The sequence below is a fragment of the Phyllobates terribilis genome, unplaced genomic scaffold (genome assembly GCF_046119375.1).
Source record: "Phyllobates terribilis strain yellow unplaced genomic scaffold, ASM4611937v1 Scaffold_4__5_contigs__length_816908805, whole genome shotgun sequence".
NCBI lineage: Eukaryota > Metazoa > Chordata > Amphibia > Anura > Dendrobatidae > Phyllobates > Phyllobates terribilis.
Window position 1 is genome coordinate 714,657,334 of NW_027362764.1, and position 22,181 is coordinate 714,679,514.

The 22,181-nt window shown below is 46.1% G+C and overlaps 1 long non-coding RNA gene across 6 annotated transcripts in view; it reads right to left on the reverse strand.

Annotated features, from left to right (window-relative positions):
* Nucleotides 1-250: 250 nt before the first annotated feature.
* The window catches only part of LOC141265958 (uncharacterized), a 47,238-nt gene continuing 25,307 nt past the window's right edge, over nt 251-22,181 (reverse strand). For 3 of the 6 annotated variants that reach the window (XR_012320177.1, XR_012320178.1, XR_012320176.1), the window contains 3 exons: nt 13,988-14,267; nt 2,019-2,262; nt 251-1,669 (listed from right to left, as the gene is read on the reverse strand). This is a non-coding gene — a long non-coding RNA (uncharacterized lncRNA). The remainder of the gene's footprint in view (nt 1,670-2,018; nt 2,263-13,987; nt 14,268-22,181) is intronic. The other 3 variants (XR_012320179.1, XR_012320181.1, XR_012320180.1) reach the window with 2 other exon arrangements.

Here is a 22,181-nt window from a genome sequence, read left to right on the forward strand (position 1 = left end):
AGCAAAAAAAAAAAAAAGCGCCTTCAAAAACAACTTTTCTTTCCCTTTTCTTCCCCTTTCTTCCTTTTTCCTTTGTGAAGGAAAGAAAAAAAAAAAAAAAAAATTTCTTATATTTTTATAAATAATATTATGCCGATACACACTGACAGTATCACAAGCATTCTCCAATATACAGTGCGCACTGCTCATTTAAACATGGTATACGACCCGGCGTAGCACCCGCACAGCTATAATTAAACGTACACATAAGTGAGAGACAAAAAAATATATATACAATTTTATTATGGATAAATATGACCAAATTGGATTTCAGTCGATCCCAAGAACCCCATTATATAGAGGGCTTCTCATCATCCCAAAGCTCCCCCAAAAAAACTGCTGTATAACACTGTGATGCGGTTGGTTTAATTATATCTCAGTGGGGGGCCAATCAGGTCTGCAAGGCAAGTAAAATTCTATATGAAATACTGATGGTGAATAAGGGGTACTTTTAGTCTCCACAAACAATCAAGATGCCCATAACAACACCGCAGGACAGACCCAAGTGCTTGCATGTATGTTAGGTATCCAAGTGTAATTATCTGCCACAAGATTGATGTTAAACAAATATATTCACTCGGGTTTATGAGGACAAGGTGCCATTCAAAGAGAGACGAGACCCTCATATTTGAGTATCTTATGCGATATCCAAGTTCGACATATAGCTGATACAGCCACTACGCATACCTTTTACCCCCTTTGGAAAGACCCAAACCTCAAATGAGTTGTTGGTATATATAAAGACAAAGTAAAAGTTATTATAAATATGTCAGGCTTTACGTCTAAAGATGAGGGAAACCCCCCCATATATGCAATATTGATCATCAGGGAGACAAAGAACGGACAAAATGTCAAACCACCTGGAACACAACAGAGGAAAAGTCTCCATAAAAACAGACCCATAGCTCAGATCATCAAAAGACAATTAATTATTTTATAGTTCATGATATACCAGGCAGTTGCAATGGAGAGTCCAGAAACAGAGTCATCAAAACAATAGCAATAGCCACCAATGCTCGTTCCATTAGTCCAGTCCAGATGTTTCCAGATGGTTGCACTATTCCATATGTGAGGTCCAAACAGGTGATGGAGCCTAGGTCCTCCATAATCTTCATAGTGTTCTGTGTATCCCACATGCAGGTGATATTCCATCTTATCCTCCTATATTGTTTTGTACCGGGGTCATCCTCACAGTCCTTCCAGTACCATTTCCATAATGTCCAGACCTGGGCCAGGAAAGTTGGAGACAGGGGCATTATTACAAATAATTCACAGCAGTTTATAAAACCCTGTGAATAATAACTCTCCATTTAGTCCCTTAGGAGCCAGGCTGTGCAAATTATAGATCCATTTCGATTCGCATCTCAAAAGTGCCTTTGTCAGGTCACCCCCCCTTATGTTTGTGCGAACACGCTCCAATCCAATTACCTGCAGTCCCACTATTCTGCTCCTATGGACCTCCAGGAAATGTGCAGCCACTGATGTAATAGGTTTGTCTTTGTCCCGGTCTCTCTTTGCCATTGAGATATTCGAGAGATGTTGCTGTATCCTCTTTCTTAGTTCCTGCGTCGTCTGCCCCACATAGATTTTCGGGCAGCCACAGACCAGAGCGTAGACCAGATTACGGGATCTGCAATTAAAATAGGCCTTAGATTGAATCTTGAATGGCACACTTGGCAGTACAATGCCATCTTGTGCCACAGTGTACTGGCAAATGTTGCAACTACCACAGGGTATGTTCCCAAAAGCTTATTACCCCTTTCCAAACTCCTTACAGGACGTACAAAATGGCTATTGCAAAGGCTATCCTTGAAGTTTTTCGCCCTCCGAGCAACCAAGCTAGGTGCTGCCGGGATATGTTTCATTAGTTTTGGCTCACTAAGCAAAATACCCCAGTTTTTAGTGAGGATCTCCCGGATGTCACTCCACTGGTTGTTAAAGGTCGTAATCAAGCTTAGTGGCCTAGCACAATTTCTTACCTGTGCTTGGAGTAGATCATCACGGTTCCTAGATTTTGCTCCCTCAAATGCATCAGAGATGATCTGTCTCGGATAGCCCCTTTTGATAAAACGTTGAGTCAACTCTTTGGAATGTCGCTGAAACTCCTCCGATGTGGTACAGTTCCTCCTGAGTCGGAGGAACTGTCCCTTTGGGATGCCATTTTGTTGGTGTTTCGGATGAAAACTTGTGTAGTGCAATAAGTTATTTGTAGCTGTTTCTTTCCTAAAAAGAGTGGTACAGATTTCATTACCAACCTTCATTAGCTTCAGATCCAGATAATCAATTTCCTTATTCAAGATTTTAGATGTTAATCGAATATTCAAGCTATTCCTATTAAGTTCAGAAATAAAGGTCACACACTCCTCCATAGTCCCACTCCACAGCATAAATACGTCGTCTATAAATCTGAGCCATGTGTGAACATGGCTACAGAAAGACTCGTGCTTGTAGACCACAGTCTCCTCCCACCACCCTAAATATAGATTTGCATATGATGGCGCACATCTTGCACCCATCGCGGTCCCTGCTATTTGACGATAGAATTTGCGATCAAAGACAAAATAATTTTTGTCCAGGACAAAATGTAGTAACTCCAGAATGAATGAGTCCTGTCTACGATTACCCGTAGTGTGCTGGTCCAGGAAGTGGGCTTCAAATTAGTGGGTAACCCCACTATATTGATTTTACTTGTGTTTTAGCTATTTGGGTTTTTGACGTTGTTTGTATGTATTAATCATGTGTTTTATCACATGATATATCAAAGGAGGTCATGTGACTTGTCATGCGATATATTGGTGGATGGGGGATGGGGGGGGGGCACGTCTTATAAAATGGGGCTCTGGCTACTCTCAATTCACCCCTGCTGGAAGGTGAGCCTATGCCCTAGTCTCAAGTCTTTTGCAGCCTCTAACAGGTTTTCCTCCAGGATTGCCCAGTATTTAGCTCCATCCATCTTGTCATCAACTCTGAACAGCTTCCCTGTCCCTGCTAAAGAAAAGCCTCCCCACAGCATGTTGCTGCCACCACCATGTTTGACAGTGGTGATAATGTTATCAGGGTGATGTGCAGTGTTCATTTTTCAAAATAGAGAATGTTTAGGTATGGAGCTTTTTTTGGTGTTTTTCCAGAGTATCCTGTATAGATCTTAACAAAAAATGCCTGTACAAAAACAAGAACAGCTGTTGTTTACTGTACTTTAAACACATATTGAATATACATTCTATATGTATGTAATATGTGTGTGAACTATTTTCACATGTGCTGCACCCTCCAATTATTGGTGGTTTAAAAATAAATAAAAATAATAATAATTATTCATTTAATAGGTCTGATGAAGGTCACACGGGCAGAAAAAATCACCTTGTGTCATTTGGATTGCTCTGTCAGCTCATTTCCATGCATAGGTTGCATGGGGCTGGAATAAGAGCATGTGCATGGGCCTTTAAAGGAAACCTGTCATGTTGATCAAGATGTCTGATTTGCTGATTGATTGGTTATAGAGCAGAAATAAATGAGCAGATTCAAATATAGTTTCATTTTATAAGATTTAGTATAACTTGTATTTACTTAACTTGAAATCCTGGTATTTCAATGCTTAGGCGTCCAGTAGGCGGCCCTAATAAGTGATTGATAGCTTTCCCTATATAAATGAGCAAACAGAGATAGCTGTCAATCATTTATTAGAATCACGACCTTGACTTTATATAGAAACTACAGAATTTTAGAACCCCATACGTATTAAATAAATGTCAGCAGATTTCATCGATTTTGGTGCTGACCATCTAATGTGTATGAGGGCCATAACTATTACATGACAGATTAAGTTGGGGACACAAGGATTAGGTGGTTGAAATTCAATCGCCTGATCCTTTTGCTTGGCGAGGAGAAAACACATAGAGAACGGAGGAGCAGAGGCAGTCTCCATCCAATTATTGTATATGGGGTGAATGGATGAATAGCTGTTATTCCAGCGATGGTTCAGCCAACAGCTATATAATGTGCATGTCCGCCTTGTAGGGTTTCTACTCACTCAGCTGCGGTTGAGATAGGCTCGGGAAGTGGTTTCAGTAAAATGTCCAGGCTGGTTTATTAAAACTTCATAAACGGCTCAACATAACCAAACAAAAAGATAGCCTTTTCCGACACAGAGAGTAAATAGTCCATACAGTAGTGTGGGTTCGCCCCGCTCAGGTTAGTGTCTAACTCTTGAGTCCTTAAGTAAACACAAGTAATACTGGAGGTCTACGCGCCTCCAGACACCGACAACTGCTCTCCTTTTTATCTGCTATACCATTCCCCCGGGGTGGGGATATGTGAGCAGCCAGTCCCATCCATATCTTTGACTGCTTATAAATCCGGTCCTGATATGCCCTATTAACTCTCTCAGCATAATATGTGCTGAAGCCTGCTTTCATGGGCTTACATCACCAAAGCTACTAACCTCGATGATACATATCTCCCCTCAAGGACCTGTCCGTGGCGGCCATCTTACAGCCTTTATATCATAAGAATTTCCCTTAAAGTTTCCTAAGCACATAATAAAGTTTCCGACCAACAGCTATTGACTTCCCCATATATATATATATATATATATATATATATATATATATATATATATATATACACTGCTCAAAAAAATAAAGGGAACACTCAAATAACACATCCTAGATCTGAATGAATGACATATTCTCATTGAATACTTTGTTCTGTACAAAGTTGAATGTGCTGACAACAAAATCACACAAAAATCATCAATGGAAATCAAATTTATTAACCAATGGAGGCCTGGATTTGGAGCCGCCCCCAAAATTAAAGTGGAAAAACACACTACAGGCTGATCCAACTTTGATGTAATGTCCTTAAAACAAGTCAAAATGAGTCTCAGTATTGTGTGTGGCCTCCAACTGCCTGTATGACCTCACTACAACACCTGGGCATGCTCCTGATGAGGTTGCGGATGGTCTCCTGTGGGATCTCCTCCCAGACCTGGACTAAAGCATCCGCCAACTCCTGGACAGTCTGTAGTGCAACGTGACGTTGGTGGATGGAGCAAGACATGATGTCCCAGATGTGCTCAATCGGATTCAGGTCTGGGGAACGGGCGGGCCAGTCCATAGCTTCAATGCCTTCATCTTGCAGGAACTGCTGAAACACTCCAGCCACATGAGGTCTGGCATTGTCCTGCATTAGGAGCAACCCAGGGCCAACCGCACCAGCATATGGTCTCACAAGGGGTCTGAGGATCTCATCTCGGTACCTAATGGCAGTCAGGCTACCTCTGGCGAGCACATGGAGGGCTGTGCGGCCCTCCAAAGAAATGCCACCCCACACCATTACTGACCCACTGCCAAACCGGTCATGCTGAAGGGTGTTGCAGGCAGCAGATCGCTCTCCACGGTGTCTCCAGTCACGTCTGTCACATGTGCTCAGTATGAACCTGCTTTCATCTTTGAAGAGCACAGGGCGCCAGTGGCGACTTTGCCAATCCTGGTGTTCTGTGGCAAATGCCAAGCGTCCTGCATGGTGTTGGGCTGTGAGCACAACCCCCATCTGTGGAAGTCGGGCCCTCATACCACCCTCATGGAGTCGGTTTCTAACCGTTTGTGCAGAAACATGCACATTTGTGGCCTGCTGGAGGTCATTTTGCAGGGCTCTGGCAGTGCTCCTCCTGTTCCTCCTTGCACAAAGGCGGAGGTAGCAGTCCTGCTGCTGGGTTGTTGGCCTCCTATGGCCCCCTCCACGTCTCCTGGTGTACTGGCCTGTCTCCTGGTAGCGCCTCCAGCCTCTGGATACTACGCTGACAGACACAGAAACCCTTCTTGCCACAGCTCGCATTGATGTGCCATCCTGGATGAGCTGCACTACCTGAGCAACTTCTGTGGGTTGTAGAGTCCGCCTCATGCTACCACGAGTGTGAAAACACAACCAACATTCAAAAGTGACCAAAACATCAGCCAAAAAGCTTTGGTACTGAGATGTGGTCTGTGGTCCCCACCTGCAGAACCACTCCTTTATTGAGGGTGTCTTGATAATTGCCAATAATTTCCATCTTTTGTCTATTCCATTTGCACAACAGCATGTGAAATTGATTGTCAATCAGTGTTGCTTCCTAAGTGGACAGTTTGATTTCACAGAAGTTTGATTTACTTGGAGTTATATTCTGTTGTTTAAGTGTTCCCTTTATTTTTTTGAGCAGTGTATATACATTAGAATCCACCGAGTCTGTATGGAAGTAAGAAGGGGGAATAAGCTGACTTATTAAGAGGAACTAGAACTGGACATGTTGAACTCCAGCATGTCCTATCCCTGACATTGCGTGATTGCTAATCTTCCAGATATACATTTGTTATTTGTTGGACAGGATGATGCATCATTTTCAAATGAGTTGAGCTCTGATAGGAGAGGTAGACAAAGTAATGTGCAGTTAAAAAAAAATCCTTGCTGCTTATGTAGCACCCTGAGGATTCGGCTGCTACAGGGGTATTGCACCTCAACCCAGAGGTGTGATATTCCACTCCCGGGTAAGGATGGAGTGTGAAACTGAGCTCAGAAAGCTGCATGCACTACACACATCCCATTTCCGAGGAACAGACCAACGGTACTCCCACTTAGAAATGTGCAGGTACGACCGAGTCTGTTCCTGGCTGGAGTGGGAGGGGGGTGGAACATCCCAAGTAGTGTAGGGGCAGATAGGGGGAGCAGCCTGGGTAAGGTTAGGAGCTCATTGGGTGCTGGTCACCTGATCTCACACATAGAGGGAGTATTTAAGGTGGGCACCATCTAAGATCAGGGTCAGTCTGCCACAGTCAGTCTGTGAGAAGCCAGAGGAGGAGAGCAGAAGAGCAGGCCCAGAGAGAGAGAGAGGAGAAAGGAAGAAAGACCCAGAGGGGGTGAAAGAAAAGGACTCTGAGAACCCAAAGTCCATCACCGGGTGAAGAGTTGGCAACTGGGTACCGGATCCCAAACTGGTGGGGGCTAAAGCACACCCTAGCCAGAGACCGGAGGCCGTGGGCAGGATCTGCCACGGCCACCCACCACATCCACCCTGAAGGCAAACCACGTGTAGGGTCAGGGAACCCAAGGCCAAGGGTCTCCCAACAGAAGGCCCGAGGGAGCTGGACCTAGGTGGATCCCTGGTGGGGACGGCCAGAAGACAGGACAGGAAGGAGGGCTCAGGGTCACGCTCCGGACTTGCTTGGGGGTTGGCTGAATCCAGGACCTGGTGGACGCAGCACGGCTCGGGTGGTCACTTGAAGCTGGAGTGACCGGAATATCTGCAGTAAGTAAATACCCTAAACTGCACAACCCGACTCTGTCTTTAATTACCATCTATGCTGCACCACCACAACCCCCATCCTCTGCACCTGACCCCCTGAGGCTATACCCCACCCGTTGGGGGTTATACTATCAAAAGCTGCACCAACACCATCAGCCTCAGCGGACCCTGCAGCGGCGGCCGTAGTGACCGCAATACAACGGGTGGCGTAGTCGACATAAAGAACTTTATAACATCTGTAGGACTGCCACATACTCTGAGCTTGACACCCTGGGCACGGACCGGGTCACAGCCACTCGGAAGACTACAACCCCCCATCTGATCCGGCTCCGGGTATTCCCCTAAAGAATATGGCCCAGGGGGCGCGTCACTTACTTGCGGCCATACAACTGAAAGCAGCATTCTATACATTCAGTGTTTTGTCCTCCCTGTCCAAATACACATTGTGATCTGTCATCTGCCAGAGCACAAAGGATGAAGTAAAATAAAGGATTGTTTACCTTACGCACACTCCAGAAACTCAATGAGATCAGCCCAAAAAGCTATTAAAGAAGCCATTCTTATTCCACTCAATCCTGGTGAGCAAACAAGGCTTTATTTGTGCTGGTCATTAGTGTCCCAATAAAGAGTGTAAACTAATACATAGCAAATCAAAGGCAATTACCTCTTCACAAAATGCCTGGAAGGATAAAACCCCGCACTGAACCCTTATTATGTGCCTTTTTATGAAGTTAAAAACTGTAGGAAGAATTTTGGTTTAGAAAATGTTGGATTGTACAAATCGGACATGTGTACAAATCGGACATGGGCACGAGTAGTATCCGTCAAAAACCACGGATAGCACTCGTCTGATTAAAATGGTGTTCTACACGAGCCCTTATACAGGAGCGTTCCTGGGATCTCTATGAGAGAGCCGCTGCCAGATATCTCTGATGGCAGCTTATCTCCTAGAAAACAAAGGGATCAGCAGTCCAAAACATGCTGGATCCTTGCCTTCACTGACAAAGTCAGGGGAGACCCATACACATAAGATTGTTGTCTGAATCTGTCCATAGCCACAGGTTTGGCTGACATTAGACTAATGTGTATGGGGGTCTTTAGTTACTCAATCCATGAGGTATGATCATAAGGTGGGCTTCATTTATTCTGGCATTTTTTTTTGCATTGACCCTATATAGATTATGAAAAAGTATTGCACCAATCCTGAATCCATAGCTGACTGTCTGGCATTGGGTAAAAAAATTGAAGGAGCTACATTTTCACCATCATCTATTGGGACATGCAATGAAAAATACTGATCTCCACCTTTCCCTTAATCATCCCAAATGCTGAGCTCCCCCAAGAAGCTAGGACCCGATTCCTTAGGCTATGTGCACAGTTTTTCAAGGAATTTTTGCAGCAGAAACTGAAAATGTCTTTTAAACTCAAGTGAACCCAATGAGTTTTTCAAGCAGAAGACGAGTCAGGAAACGCGTCAGGAAACTTTGGATTTTTTTCCCTGAAATTTCTTTTGTGTCATCTTTTCTTTCTGTCATTTGCAGAGTGTTTTTCTGATGTTTTCTTGAGCCGGTGCTTTTTTAAATTGTTTTCAATGTTTTTTGCTAAATAATTTTTATTGTCATTTTCTGGTTGTTTTTTTCACTCCATTGAATAATGAAGACACTGTTTTTAAGCTCTAAAACAAGTCCAGTCCTTTTCCGGGCTTCTTTTGGAGCTTTCCTATTGACTTTTATTGTAAAGTATACAGTGTCTTTCGAGCAAAAAAAACGCAGAAGAATGGTCAGCTCATTTCTTTTAACTGCTTGGTGTTTTTAGATGACCTGAAGTGGTTAGCAGATGTTTGAAAGCCACAGCAAGGTGTTTTTACATAAAAATGCATATGTTCATTCTTTTGATAGGTGTTTCAGGCTGTTTCCGCGTCAGAAACCACCTGAAATTGACGTTGTGTGCACATAGCCATTTTCACATGACCTTAATTGTGTTTTCTTAACGGGAACCTGTCAATTGAAAAAACACTATTAACCTGCAGTTATGGAGTTAATCTGCAGGTTAATAGTGTTATGCAGGTTAATAGAGCCCCACTGCCAGGAGGAAATTACCTTGATTCCTACTGGCAGCATTCTGCATTTCGTCACAGGGGCAGTGCCGTCATGGGTTTAGTCACCTCTGTGTGTAGACAGCAGCCGCTGTACCATGCCCCCAGCACTGACTGACAGCTTGCTCATCATTAGGGCTGGATGTCAGTCAGTGTTGGATGTGAGGTTACAGCCGCCACTCTCTGTTCACAGAGCGGTGACTGAATCCGCGCCGGCGCCGCCCAATGACTGAAAGCCGAACGCTGTTGGTGGGAGTAAAGTTCATTTCCTCCCAGTAACGGGCACTTAGTGCAGGTGCCGGGCAGGTTCAGAACACTATTAACCTGCAGATTAACCCCATATCTGCAGGTTAATAGTATTTTTTTCTCGTGACAGGTTCCCTTAAAGTAATTTTTTTTATCTTGTCTTTCTGTTTTCGCTGGTGAACTTTATCCCAAATTTATCCAAATAGTGCACGATGTCTGATAGAGTACCATTCTTTTTTTCAGATTAAAAGATTACTCTTTTGCTGTTTTGCTATTTGTTGGAGTAAAATGTTGCACGATCATTTTAATAAGCTTTACAGTGTTGCACATTTGTCTTCAACTGTACAAAAAAATAAAATAAAAAAAGACAGATGTTGTATTCCACTAGTGTTCTGGAGTGGCATTATGTGAACATTTTTGTGACATTTAAAAAATTACAAATTAGCCGAATGCATCTGGACGATGAAAACCAAGCCCGCATTGGGAGCAAGGCTAAAAAGTGATGAAGGCTGAAAAAAACTTTTAAAAATGCAGCAAACGCAATAGTGGAACATGTGTTAGGGTAGTTTTCTGGCGTCAAAAAGTTACAAATGTTGGAAAATACCAATTTTGCTCATAAATGTGTGAATTTTTGCTCTCGACACAAGTGAGTGAGGTTAGCTATGCAAATTAGACTTTACACAGATTTATGATGACTTTTTTAAAAAGTCGCAAAAAAGTCATAAGTTCACTCCAGTAAGGGACCGGTTTGGAGTTACATTTCTATATCAAATTCTTCAGATGCAGTAAATGTATTAAATATTATGCGCCCCTTTGATAAACTTGGGGCAAATAATGGCAATGCAGCCACAAAGAAAAGTGACTTTAACCCCTTAGTGACAGGAGCATTTTCCGTTTTTGCGTTTTCGTTTTTTGCTTCCCTTCTTTCCAGAGCCAGAACTTTTTTAATTTTTGTTCAATATTGCCATGTGAGGGTTTGTTTTTTTGCGGGATGAGTTGTACTTTTAAACGTCCTCACTGTTTTTACCATATTGTGTATTGGAAAACGGGAAAAAAATTCCAAGTGCAGTGAAATTGCAAAAAAATGCAATTCCACAGTTGTTTTTTTTTTGTTTTTTTTACCACGTTCACTGAATGCTAAAACTGACCTACCATTATGATTCTCCAGGTCATTACGAGTTCGTAGACACCAAACATGTATAGGTTCTTTTTTATTTAAGTGGTGAAAAAAATTCCAAAGTTTGCTTAAAAAAATGGCGCCATTTTCCGAGACCCGTAGAGTCTCCATTTTGGGGGGTCGGGGGCTGGGTGAGGGCTTATTTTTTGCGCGGCGGGCTGACGTTTTTATTGATACTATATTGGGGAAGATTCGATGTTTTGATCGCCCGTTATTGCAATTTATTGCAATGTTGAGTCGATCAAAAAAACGTAATTCTGGCGTTTGGAAATTTTCTCTCGTTTCGCCGTTTATCGATCAGATTAATTATTTTTTTACATTGATAGATCGGGCGATTCTGAATGCGGCGATACCAGATATGTGTATGTAGGGTTTATTTTTTATTCTTTTATTTTGAATAGGGCAAAAGGGGGGTGATTAAAAACTTTTATATTTTTTTAATATTTTTAAAAACTTTTTTTTACATTTTTTGCTTGCTTCAATAGTCTCCAAAGGAGACTAGAAGCAGCAACTGACTGATCGCCTCTGCTACATAGAGGCGATGAGCAGATCTCCTCTATGTAGTAGAAATGCTCATGAGCTATGAGCGCCGACCACTAGGTGGCGCTCATTGCAATCTTTACATGACAACCACAGGGGTCTGCTGCAGACCCCGCGTTGTCATGTCCATTCATCTGTGACCTGCAAACACGTGACGGGGTCACCGATGGGCGGGGCTAATGCTGCATTTCTGGTGCAGCGATGTTAAATGCCGCTGTCAGAGATTGACAGCGGCATTTAACTGGTTAACAGCCGCGGGTGGATCGCTGTATGAATCAGCTGACATGTGCTCGGATCAGTGCGGATTCAGCGCCGGAGCCTGCGCTTGAACAGGGGGTGCCGTCGTTGTGCGTACTATTATGTACCACGTCAGAAAGGGGTTAATGACCAGGCCAAATTTTACAATTCTGACCACTGTCACTTTATGAGGTAATTACTCTGGAACACTTCAATGTATCCCAGTGATTCTGAGATTGTTTTTTCGTGACATATTGTACTTCATGATAGTGGTAAAATTTCTTCGATATCACTTGCGTTTATTTGTGAAAAAAAACGGAAATGCGGCGAAAATTTTGAAAAATTTGCAATTTTCAAACTTTGAATTTTCGTGCCCTTAAATCAGAGAGATGTGTCACACAAAATAATTAATAAATAACATTTCCCACATGTCTGCTTTACATCAGCACAATTTTTGAAACAAATATTTTTGTTAGGAAGTTATAAGGGTTAAAAGTTGACCAGCGATTTCACATTTTTCCAACAAAATTTACAAAACCATTTTTTAGGGACCACATCACATTTGAAGTGACTTCGAGGGGCCTTTATGACAGAATATACCCAAAAGTGACACCATTCTAAAAACTGCACCCCTCAAGGTGCTCAAAACCACATTCAAGAAATTTATTAACCCTTCACGTGCTTCACAGGAACCGAAGAAACGTGGAAGGAAATAATGAACATTTAACTTTTTTCACAAAAAAATTTTCTTCAGACCGCAATTTTTTTATTTTCACAAGGGTTACAAGAGAAATTGGACCACCAAATTTGTTGTGCAATTTCTCCTGAGCATGCCGATACCCCATATGTGGGGGAAAACCACTGTTTGGGCGCACGGCAGGGCTCGAAAGGGAAGGAGCACTGTGTGATTTTTTTAACTTAAAATTGGCTGTAATCAAGAGCGGACGCAATTTCGCATTTGGAGAGCCCCTGATGCGCCTAAACAGTGGAAACCCCATTTTTGAAACTACACCCCTCAAGGATTTTATCAAGGGATATAGTGAGCATTTTCAGCCCAGAGGTACGACAGAATTTGATAATATTAGGTCGTCATACTGAATATGTTGTCATTAGTGTTGAGCGCAAGTGCTCGCTACTACTACTAAGAGTTTGCAATGGTTGCTCGGATATGCACCAAGTATCAGGGGTGCTCTAGTCACATGCTTGAGTTCCCGCCCCACATGTTTCGCGACTGTTAGACACCCAAAATAAAACACGAGAAGATTGCCAGTGTATGGCAGGCAATCGCCATGTGTTTTTTTTCGGCTGTGCAACAGCCGCAAAACATGCGGGGCGGGGACTTGAGCATGTCACTCGAGCACCCGCTATACTTGGTGCAAACCCGAGCAACCAATGCAAACTCAAGTAGCGAGCACTTGTGCTCAACACTAGTTGTCATATCGTCATCATTTTTTTTCTTTCCTTTTGAAAAAATACCAATCCTAACTCAAACCCGAACCTTAACACAACCCTAACCCTAACAGCAAAGAATGGGAAAACATATATATATTTCATTTTATAATTTTTATCTAACAAATGGGGTGACAAAGGGGAATTTGATTTACTATTTTTTGCTTTTGATCACTGTGATAGGGCTTATCACAGGGATGAAAAGGAACCAAGAAGAAAAATTCCCTATTGTTGCTGGGTACCGCCCTGAATATCTCGGCGGGTGCACTGCGCATGCGCCCGCCATTTATTTTTACAGGAAGATGGCAGAGGGCCCCGGGGGACGGTTCAGGAGATCCCAGGGATGGTGGAGGTAGCGGGAGGGTTCGGGGGACATTGAAATCATTGTAACCGCGGCACACTTTTTTTTTTCGTGATCACTGTTATTCACTGAATAATGGCAATCACGTGATCAGGAACTGGTAGAGGACCCCCAGTAGCTGAGACCCCGGAGAATTTCCGACTTTGGGGGGGCGCTCCAACCTTTTTCCCAATTGCCTTTTTAAAACAGCAATGAGTTTTAACAGCCGCCATTTTAATGTGTATCGTCGCTCGTTAAGGGGTTAAAAATGCCTCTGATAATACAAAAACCCCAATATTCCTAAAATCCAAACTTTTACTTAAAAAAAGTAGCAAAAAGAATGAAGAATTGATGCCCAAGTCTTTGTCCCGGCTGAGGAAAGCTTGGCTAAAACTCTACCCCCTTGTAGGGAATGTGCATAGGTTATCTTTTTCAGGCGATTTTCACCTGGAAACCACCTGAAAAGGAGACAAAAAATTAACATATGCCCAGTAATGTCAAACCAACTTGCTTTGTATATGCTCAGTCTTGTGTAACTTCTTTTAATCGCTTCAAGGGAACCTGTCATGTAAAAAAAAACCACTTTACCTGCAGACATCGAGTTAATCTGCAGGTTAATAGCTGTGCGGCCGCCGTACTGAAAGCGCAGCTCCCGAGAGAAAGTTAACTTTATTCCTCCCACCAGCCTCCGGCTTTCAGTCATACAGGCGCGGCCGGCACGGCTTCAGTCACCGCTCACTACAAATTTTAAAAAAAAAGAACATTTTCAGGCATTTTATGATTGTGGAACTGAATGTCTCGGCAGAATGGTAACGCTTCCTCATGTCCTGGCTCGTGCATTTACTCTGTCAATAGTCCATATAGAAACCTGTAAAACAGAACAGGCATTTAGAGGAGGCAAACAACCACCTATAGACAGCACCATTATGGGCATTGTAAAGCTGAAGCTTGTAAAAGCTGAAAATGGCCAAGACCAGTTCTCTCCTGCGCAAATGGAACTGTGCACTGGTTAAAGGAGCAGCTCAGATCCAGTGAAAACCACAACTGACATAACATCATTTATGGGTCAAATCTTAAACATCTTCAAGATCTCTGATTGCAATCAGTGAATGGAAACCTTCATGTAATGATCACACAGGTGCACGGCTCGTTACATTGTACAAGGAGTACATTTAATAGACTTAAAGACATACCGTACATTGAATACATTACACCCCAGGACTTGAAGTGTTAAACAAAATACATACAAAACCTATAACCCCAGCACCAGCGCTCCCTCCTAGCTCAGAAATGTAATTGCACAATATGTTTGCTATAATGTGAGCAGGGAGCTTTCACAGAGGCTTCATAAAAGCAGGTGACGCAAGCTGTTGGCTCCCTGCTATTGTCAGTGCGCCTGCTGTTTGCCCAGTCCAAATATTTGTCCAATATTACTGGCTGTTTGGAAATAAAAGAGCGCTCCATCATATATCCATCATGGCGGATCCTCAGCCCAACCTCTAGTTCTGCTCTCACGTTTGTGAGTTTATACTTCATCTACTTATAATATAGGAATCTATCTATCTCTTTATTATCTATCTATCCCATATCTATCCATCTATCTCATATCTATCATCTATGTATCTATCTATCTATCTATCTCTTTATTATCTATCTATTTATCTCTTTATTATCTATCTATTTATCTATCTCTTTATTATCTATCTATCTATCCATCTATCCCATATTTATCTATCTATCTATCTCAGATCTATCCATCTATCTATCATCTATCTATCTATCTATCCCATATTTATCTATATATCTATCTATCTATCCCATATCTATCTATCTATCCCATATCTATATATCTCTTTTTTCTCTTTTTTAATTTCTTTTCTCTGTTTCTTTCTTTTTTAATTTCTTTTCTCTCTATATTTTTCTTTCTTATCTCTATTGCATACTTTTCCTTTCTATCTTTCTTTTTACTTTCTCTCTTCACTTATCTTTCTTTTCTCTCTTTTTTCTCTTTCTAATCTATCTATTATCTATGTCATATCTATCTATGTCATATCTATCTGACGCGCCCCTGGGCCTGTCTCGCGCTGCGTTGCGCATGCGGGAGCCTACCCGGAGCCGGATCAGTGGAGGGTTGTAGTCTCGTGGCGGTGACCCGGTCCGTGCCCAGGGAGTCAAACTAGACGGCAGTCTATTAGTAGTAAATAGTTGATGACTACGCCACCCGTTGAGTGCAGCCAGGGAGCTGCTGCTGCAGGGCAGACCGCTGAGGCCGGTGGTAGGATTGTGCAGCGTGATAGTATAACCCCCAACGGGAGGGGTATGGCCTCAGGGCAGCCGACGTGGATGATGGGGGTAGCAGGAACCACTCAGAGACGGTACGGTGTAGTTCAGGGTCTTTACTGGTAACAACGATAGACCCTCCCGGAGTACTTGCTAGCAAACGGGGCCTGGTCAGTCTTTGAGCAGATGGGATCTCCCCTGGCCAGGCGTAGTTGTAGGCCTCACAAACTGACTGTACTCTTCTGGCTACCTTGCTAGAAGCTGATGTAAGTAGCCCACGTCCCTGAGTGTACCGTGTGGTGCTCACCCGTATGGCCGGTGACTCGGGGCCTTCTAATGGCTTCCGCTCCACGATGGCGGTGCTGGTCCCACGCGTGTGACCGTGCCTTCGGGCTTCTGGGCCAGAGGACCTGAAATCCCCTGCCTGATGGATTCTGCTGCTGGGTAGAAGTTAGTCCCCACAGCCTCGGACGCCGGGTCCGGTAAAGAATCTTCTCAGTCAGGGCGAGCTCTGCAGCTGCCAGCCCCTGACTCCTTGTAACTCTGCTGTTTCCTATGCTGCTTCTTGTCTCCACTCTCCTTGACTGACTCACCCTGCCTCAGCCCCGGGTTTATACAGGGGAAGTTCTTCCCCTCCCAAGACTGGGCAGGAGGTGTGGCATGCACAGGATCCCTGACCAAAGGACCTCCCACCTGCTCTCAGACATAACATTACATTACTGTGGAAAACCAGACCCCTGGGGTGCCACATTCCCCCCTAGTGAAATTTAGTACTCCGGGACTAAACACATTTAGAAAAACATAACAAGGCAAAAACATTAATAATACAATAAGAAAACATATAAAGATGGTTACGGCGTGTCCGCAACCGGGTGCAGTCTCTGAAGAGAGCAAGGTGTCCATTTCACCAACACAGGGAGACGTAACCAGGTAGGGGTCTGTCCTACCCCGAGTCCTTAACAGTCTCTAGTCCATCCTGGGTTACGCTCCAACTATGTACAAGGATTCCCGGTAAATCCACCAAGGTTTCCTAAAAACAACTGGAAACACAAAATTATACACAAGCAACAATACACAGATAAACATAAATAAAACTATTTTTACACTTCAAATTCTCCAGCGTGCGGGTAACTGGCCTCTAGTGGCCCTAGTGGACCTACGGAGCTGACTGTCTGGCCCTGAACTACAGGGTGTAGGAGCTGTCAAGGGTAAACTGGGCAGCTGTCTACCGGCTCTTTGTCTCACTAGGGGTACGGCAGGCTCACTATAAGCAGAGGGTTGATTCTCCTGTTCTACTCGTGTGGAGTCTTCTGCCTCCTGGACCGGCTGTTCTTCCAGCTCTACCCGTTGCTCCGTAGGTTCTTGGAATGATGGTTGGAGGAAGGTGAGTACGGGTACCACAACTGCACCATTGACTTGAGTCCAAGACCGAGGGAAGTCCCCGAGCACGGTACTAACCATATCTTCCCTTTCTCCCACGGGTCGATGGTCTTCTTGTTCCTCTTCAGGGTTCCTCAGTTGTTCGGGACACTTCTTCAGGTGGTCCCGGGATACAATGGCTGTGGTTTCCCCTCCGTCTTTACTGATGGTACAGACCTTCGGGTTCTCGTGGCTTGAGGGCAGTACGGTGTACGGGTCCTCCTCCCACTGGTCATCCAACTTGTGGAGCCGTCTTTTCCTCTTCAAGACCTGCTCTCCGGGTACCAGGGGAACAGCGGGAGCATACTGGTTGTAAGTCTTCTCTTGTCTTTCCCTAGCCTGACAGAGACTTCGCTCCACGCTCTCTTGTACTCTCCGGTACTGCTGCTGCCTCTCTGTGTCCCAGTCTGTTTCTGGTGAAGTGTCCTCGGGGGTCAGGACTCCCATTTCCAGGTCAACAGGTAACTTACCAGGTCTTGCCCTCATTAGGTAAGCCGGGGTACAGTTGGTGGAACCTACCGGGATGTGGTTGTATAGGTCCACCAGATCGGGCAACTTTTCAGGCCACAGACTGCGTTCTTCCAGGGGCAACGTTTTTAGAAGATCCATTACCACCTGGTTCATTTTTTCACAAAGTCCATTAGTCTGCGGATGGTAGGGTGTCGTCCTTATCTTCCGGCAGCCATACAGATTGCAGAATTCCCGAAAGACCTCCGCTTCAAAGGCAGGTCCCTGGTCCGTCAGCACTTGGTCCGGGTACCCGTGTGGACGGCAGAAGTGCTGCTGGAAGGCTCTAGCTGCTGTTTGAGCCGTTAAGTCCTTGACGGGGACGACAACCAAGAACCGGGAGTAATGATCCACGATGGTTAACGCGTAGACGTAGCCACTTCTGCTTGGGGTCAGTTTTACATGATCCAAGGCTACCAGTTCCAACGGTTGCCGGGTGACGATGGACTGCAGGGGAGTCTTCTGGCTGGCCCGGTCCTTCCTTCTCAGATTGCACGGGCCACAGTCTCTGCACCACTTCTCGATGGTTCCCCTCATGCCTACCCAGTGGAACCGCTCGCGCAGCAGGAACTCCAGCTTTTTCCACCCGAAGTGTCCAGCTCCGTCGTGGTATGCCTCCATCACCATGGCTGCGTCTCTTCGTGGCACCACTACTTGCCAGAGTAGTTCATGCGTCCGGGAGTTGACCATTCTGCGGCACAACTTCCCCTTGTAAAGGAATAGTCGACTCTTCTCCGCCCATAGTTGTTTGGCTTCCTCCGGAGCGTCTGGTTCAAGGCGAGCCTCCGGCCGAGTCAGCATCTCCTTCACCAGTCGGACGGCAGGGTCGCTGTCTTGCGTTTCCGCCCAGTTGTAGTGGGGTAAGGGGTTCAACGTAGCAGCCTGCTTACCCCTTACCCGGTGGGAATACTGGATAGTCCCATGACGGTGGAACGCAGGGAGTTCAACTTCTTCCAGTCCCTCCGGATCTTCTCCTTCGTCCGGCAGGTTGGGTATCCTGGACAGGGCATCCGCGTTAGTATTGGAGCGTCCTGCCCGGTATTTGATTGTGAACTCGTAGTTGGACAGACGGGCCATCCACCTCTGCTCCAGGGCACCGAGTCTTGCCGTGTCCAGGTGTGTCAGCGGGTTGTTATCCGTGTACACGGTGAACCGGGAAGAAGCGAGGTAATGCTTAAAGCGCTCAGTGATTGCCCATACTACGGCCAGGAACTCTAACTTAAATGAGCTGTAATTCTCGGGGTTCCTTTCGGTGGGTCGCAGTTTTCGGCTGGCGTAGGCGATTACTCGTTCCTTCCCCTGCTGGATCTGGGACAGTACGGCTCCTAGCCCGATGTTACTGGCGTCGGTGTAGAGGATAAAGGGCTGGCTATAATCCGGGTACGCCAGGATTTCGTCCCCCGTGAGGGCCATCTTCAGCTGGCGGAAGGACTCTTCTTCCAGCTCTTCCCATTTGAAGGGCGGCTTCTGGTTCTTGGCCTTCCGGGACTGGCCTATCAGGAGGTCCTGCATAGGTGCTGCCTTTTTGGTGAAACCGGGAATAAACCTTCGGTAGTAGCCTACCAACCCGAGGAACTGCCGCACTTCTTTTACGCTGGAGGGGCTTGGCCATTCCTTAATTGCGGTGATTTTACCAGGGTCGGGAGCCACTCCGTCAGCGCTCACTACGTGTCCCAGGTACTGCACCTTTGGTTTCAGGAGGTGACACTTGGAGGGTTTCACCTTTAGGCCGTAACTCGCCAGAGCCTCGAACACTTCCGCCAGGTGTTTCAGGTGGTCCTCATACGTCTTGGAATATACGATGACATCGTCCAGGTACAACAGGACCGTCTCGAAGTTTCTGTGGCCCAGACAACACTCCATTAGGCGTTGGAAGGTTCCTGGTGCGTTGCAGAGTCCGAACGTCATGCAGGTGAACTCGCTAAGTCCCATCGGGGTGGTGAATGCGGTCTTCTCCCGGTCTGCCTCTGCTACAGGAACCTGCCAGTACCCGCTAGTGAGATCCAAGGTAGAGAAGAAGTTAGCAGATCTTAAAGCAGCCAATGACTCCTCTATCCTTGGTAAGGGGTACGCATCCTTGTGTGTGATACGGTTGATTTTCCGGTAATCTACACACATCCTCATGGTGTTGTCTTTCTTTTTGACTAAAACTAATGGGGCTGCCCAGGGGCTACAACTATCCCGGATTACCCCAGCCTCCTTCATGTCTCTAAGCATCCCCTTGGCGTGTTGGTAATGTGCAGGGGGTACGGGTCGATACCTCTCTTTTATGGGAGGATGATCTCCCGTGGGGATGCGATGTTCTACCCCCTTGACTCGCCCGAAGTCTAACGGGTGTTTACTAAACACTCTCTCATACTCTTGAACCACCCGATAGACTCCTTGTTTCTGATGTGAGGGAGTGGAATCAGTACCCAAATGTAGTTGCTGACACCAGTCCTCCATGTCTTTCTTAGAGCCGTTACCTTCCTCCGGGTGAGATGGAGGCAAGGGTTCCACAGATTGTATAGAATTTTGATTAGTGGTATATAATTTGGCTAGCGTGGCATACCGGGGCAGGTACACTTCCCTCTCCCCGATATTTATTATGCGAATGGGCACCCTCCCATGGCGTACATTGACCACCCCCCGTGCTGTCAAAATGGTGGGCCTACTGTCTGAGTAAACTGGTTCTACCATTGCCTGGTAATCTCTTCCTCTCAGACCAATAGCTGCCCGGCACCAAATCATCATTTCACTTTTTGGGGGCATGGCAATAGGAAAAGGGTCACACATTCTTACGCTACCAATCTCACCGCCGGAGAGTTCCACTTGTTGCCGTTGCATCAGTGCCCGGATCTCTTTCTGGAGCACCCGCTGCTCGCCGGAGCTGGCGTTCTTGGCAACCTGCTGTAAAAGGAAAATCACCTCTGCAAGACAATTTTCAATTACGTTAGTTCCTAGAGTTATTTTTGGGTGACTCTCATGTTTATCAATATCTACAATGATCAGTCCCTGTGCGGCCAGTTCGACTCTACCGATTTTGAGGGCCACCTCCTTAAATCCGATCTGTGGCACGGGCTGGCCATTGCTGGCGATGATACTCAAGTCGTCGTCAGGGTAGTGGGTAATATCCGAGTCATTCCAGTACTGCTTGAAGAGCACGTACGGGATGGTGGTGACCTGTGACCCGGTATCCAGTAGGGCACTCATGGGAATGCCATCCAGTACCACAGGCAAGACTGGACGTCCTCCCACATATCTGTCGCGCCAGTTCGATGGGCCTGGTGATCTTTTTCCTGGGGGTTGGCCCTCTACCCCAGGTTGTGCCCGTTTAAAGAACAGTACCTTTCCATATGTCCGGGTTGATTGCAGCGGCGGCAGATGGGTCGTCCGTCCTCGCTGTATCGGTCACTGGGTCTTCCTCTGGCCGGTGGGGTCCTCCTTGGTCGACGCCACGGGATGTCCTCCGGTCCGGATGCCAGCTGGATCTTCCCTGGGGTGGAAACCTGTAAAGACTGCACAGTTCGGGTTAGCGCAGCAACGCTCTTAGCTAGCTCTTGGACCTGATGGTGTAGGACTGGAGCCGGGTCATTGTCCAAAGCCTGCGCATCAGCTCCCACAGGCCCTGCTGACAAGGGCGCCGCCTCCTGGTAGTAAGTGGTAGTGGGGCGTCTGTGGGTCACAACGCCACCTGGTGCCGGTTCTCGGAGCACCCGGATGGCTCTGTCCTTGAACTGTGCAAAGTCCAGATGGGGATCCTGTAAGGCCATTGCCCGCAACTGGGTTCGGTGGGCATTGCAATATAAACCCTCTATAAATTGTTCAGTCAACAGCCTGTCCTCGTTTCCCACCCCATCAGGGTCGGTCTGCTTTATGGCCCTCAGGGCCTCTTGTAGGTTTAGTGCATAGTCCCTTATACTCTCATGCGCTCGCTGCTTGCACCCGTAGAATCTAAGCTTAATCTCGGCTGAGGTGCGGGTATCAAAGGTGTCCTTCAGCCGGGTTAGTATCCCTGCGACAGTCTTCCTCCCAGGTGGCCAGGATTTTACTTCCCTTTTGGCTGCCCCGGTTAGTTGGGCCACCAGGATGCTCACTTTTTGCTCTTCTGTGAGGGGGTACACCTGGAAGAGGCTATCCAGCTTTTCTCTAAAGTCATGCAGGGTATGTGACTCCCCTGAGTACTGGGGTAGCCAAGCTGCTCCCGGGATATAGGGCATGGTGAAGGGCATAACTGCAGCAGCGGTAGCGCTGGCGGGGGTTGGGGCAGTGAAGCTCTCCTCCGTATCCGACATCTTCCTCCCCCCTAGTGGACCGTGGCCTACCTTGCGATGATCCTCTTCCGTAGGCCGCGGCTCCGCAGTGGATCGTCAGGGTTGAGGACCTTCCGTCGCGCTCCTGTGACGTCGGCGTCTGCTGGGCTCCTTCCAGGACCTTACGCAACGTCCGGACGTGAGGCGGGGCTTCAGTTCTCGCGCGCTTTCGGAGTCCACGCCCCTCTTCTTCCCGCGCGGCGTCCCCAAGATGGCGTCCAACGGCGGGAAAACTCCACGGATGGCGGGAAGAAGGCCGAAGATGGCGCCGGATGGCGGGAAAC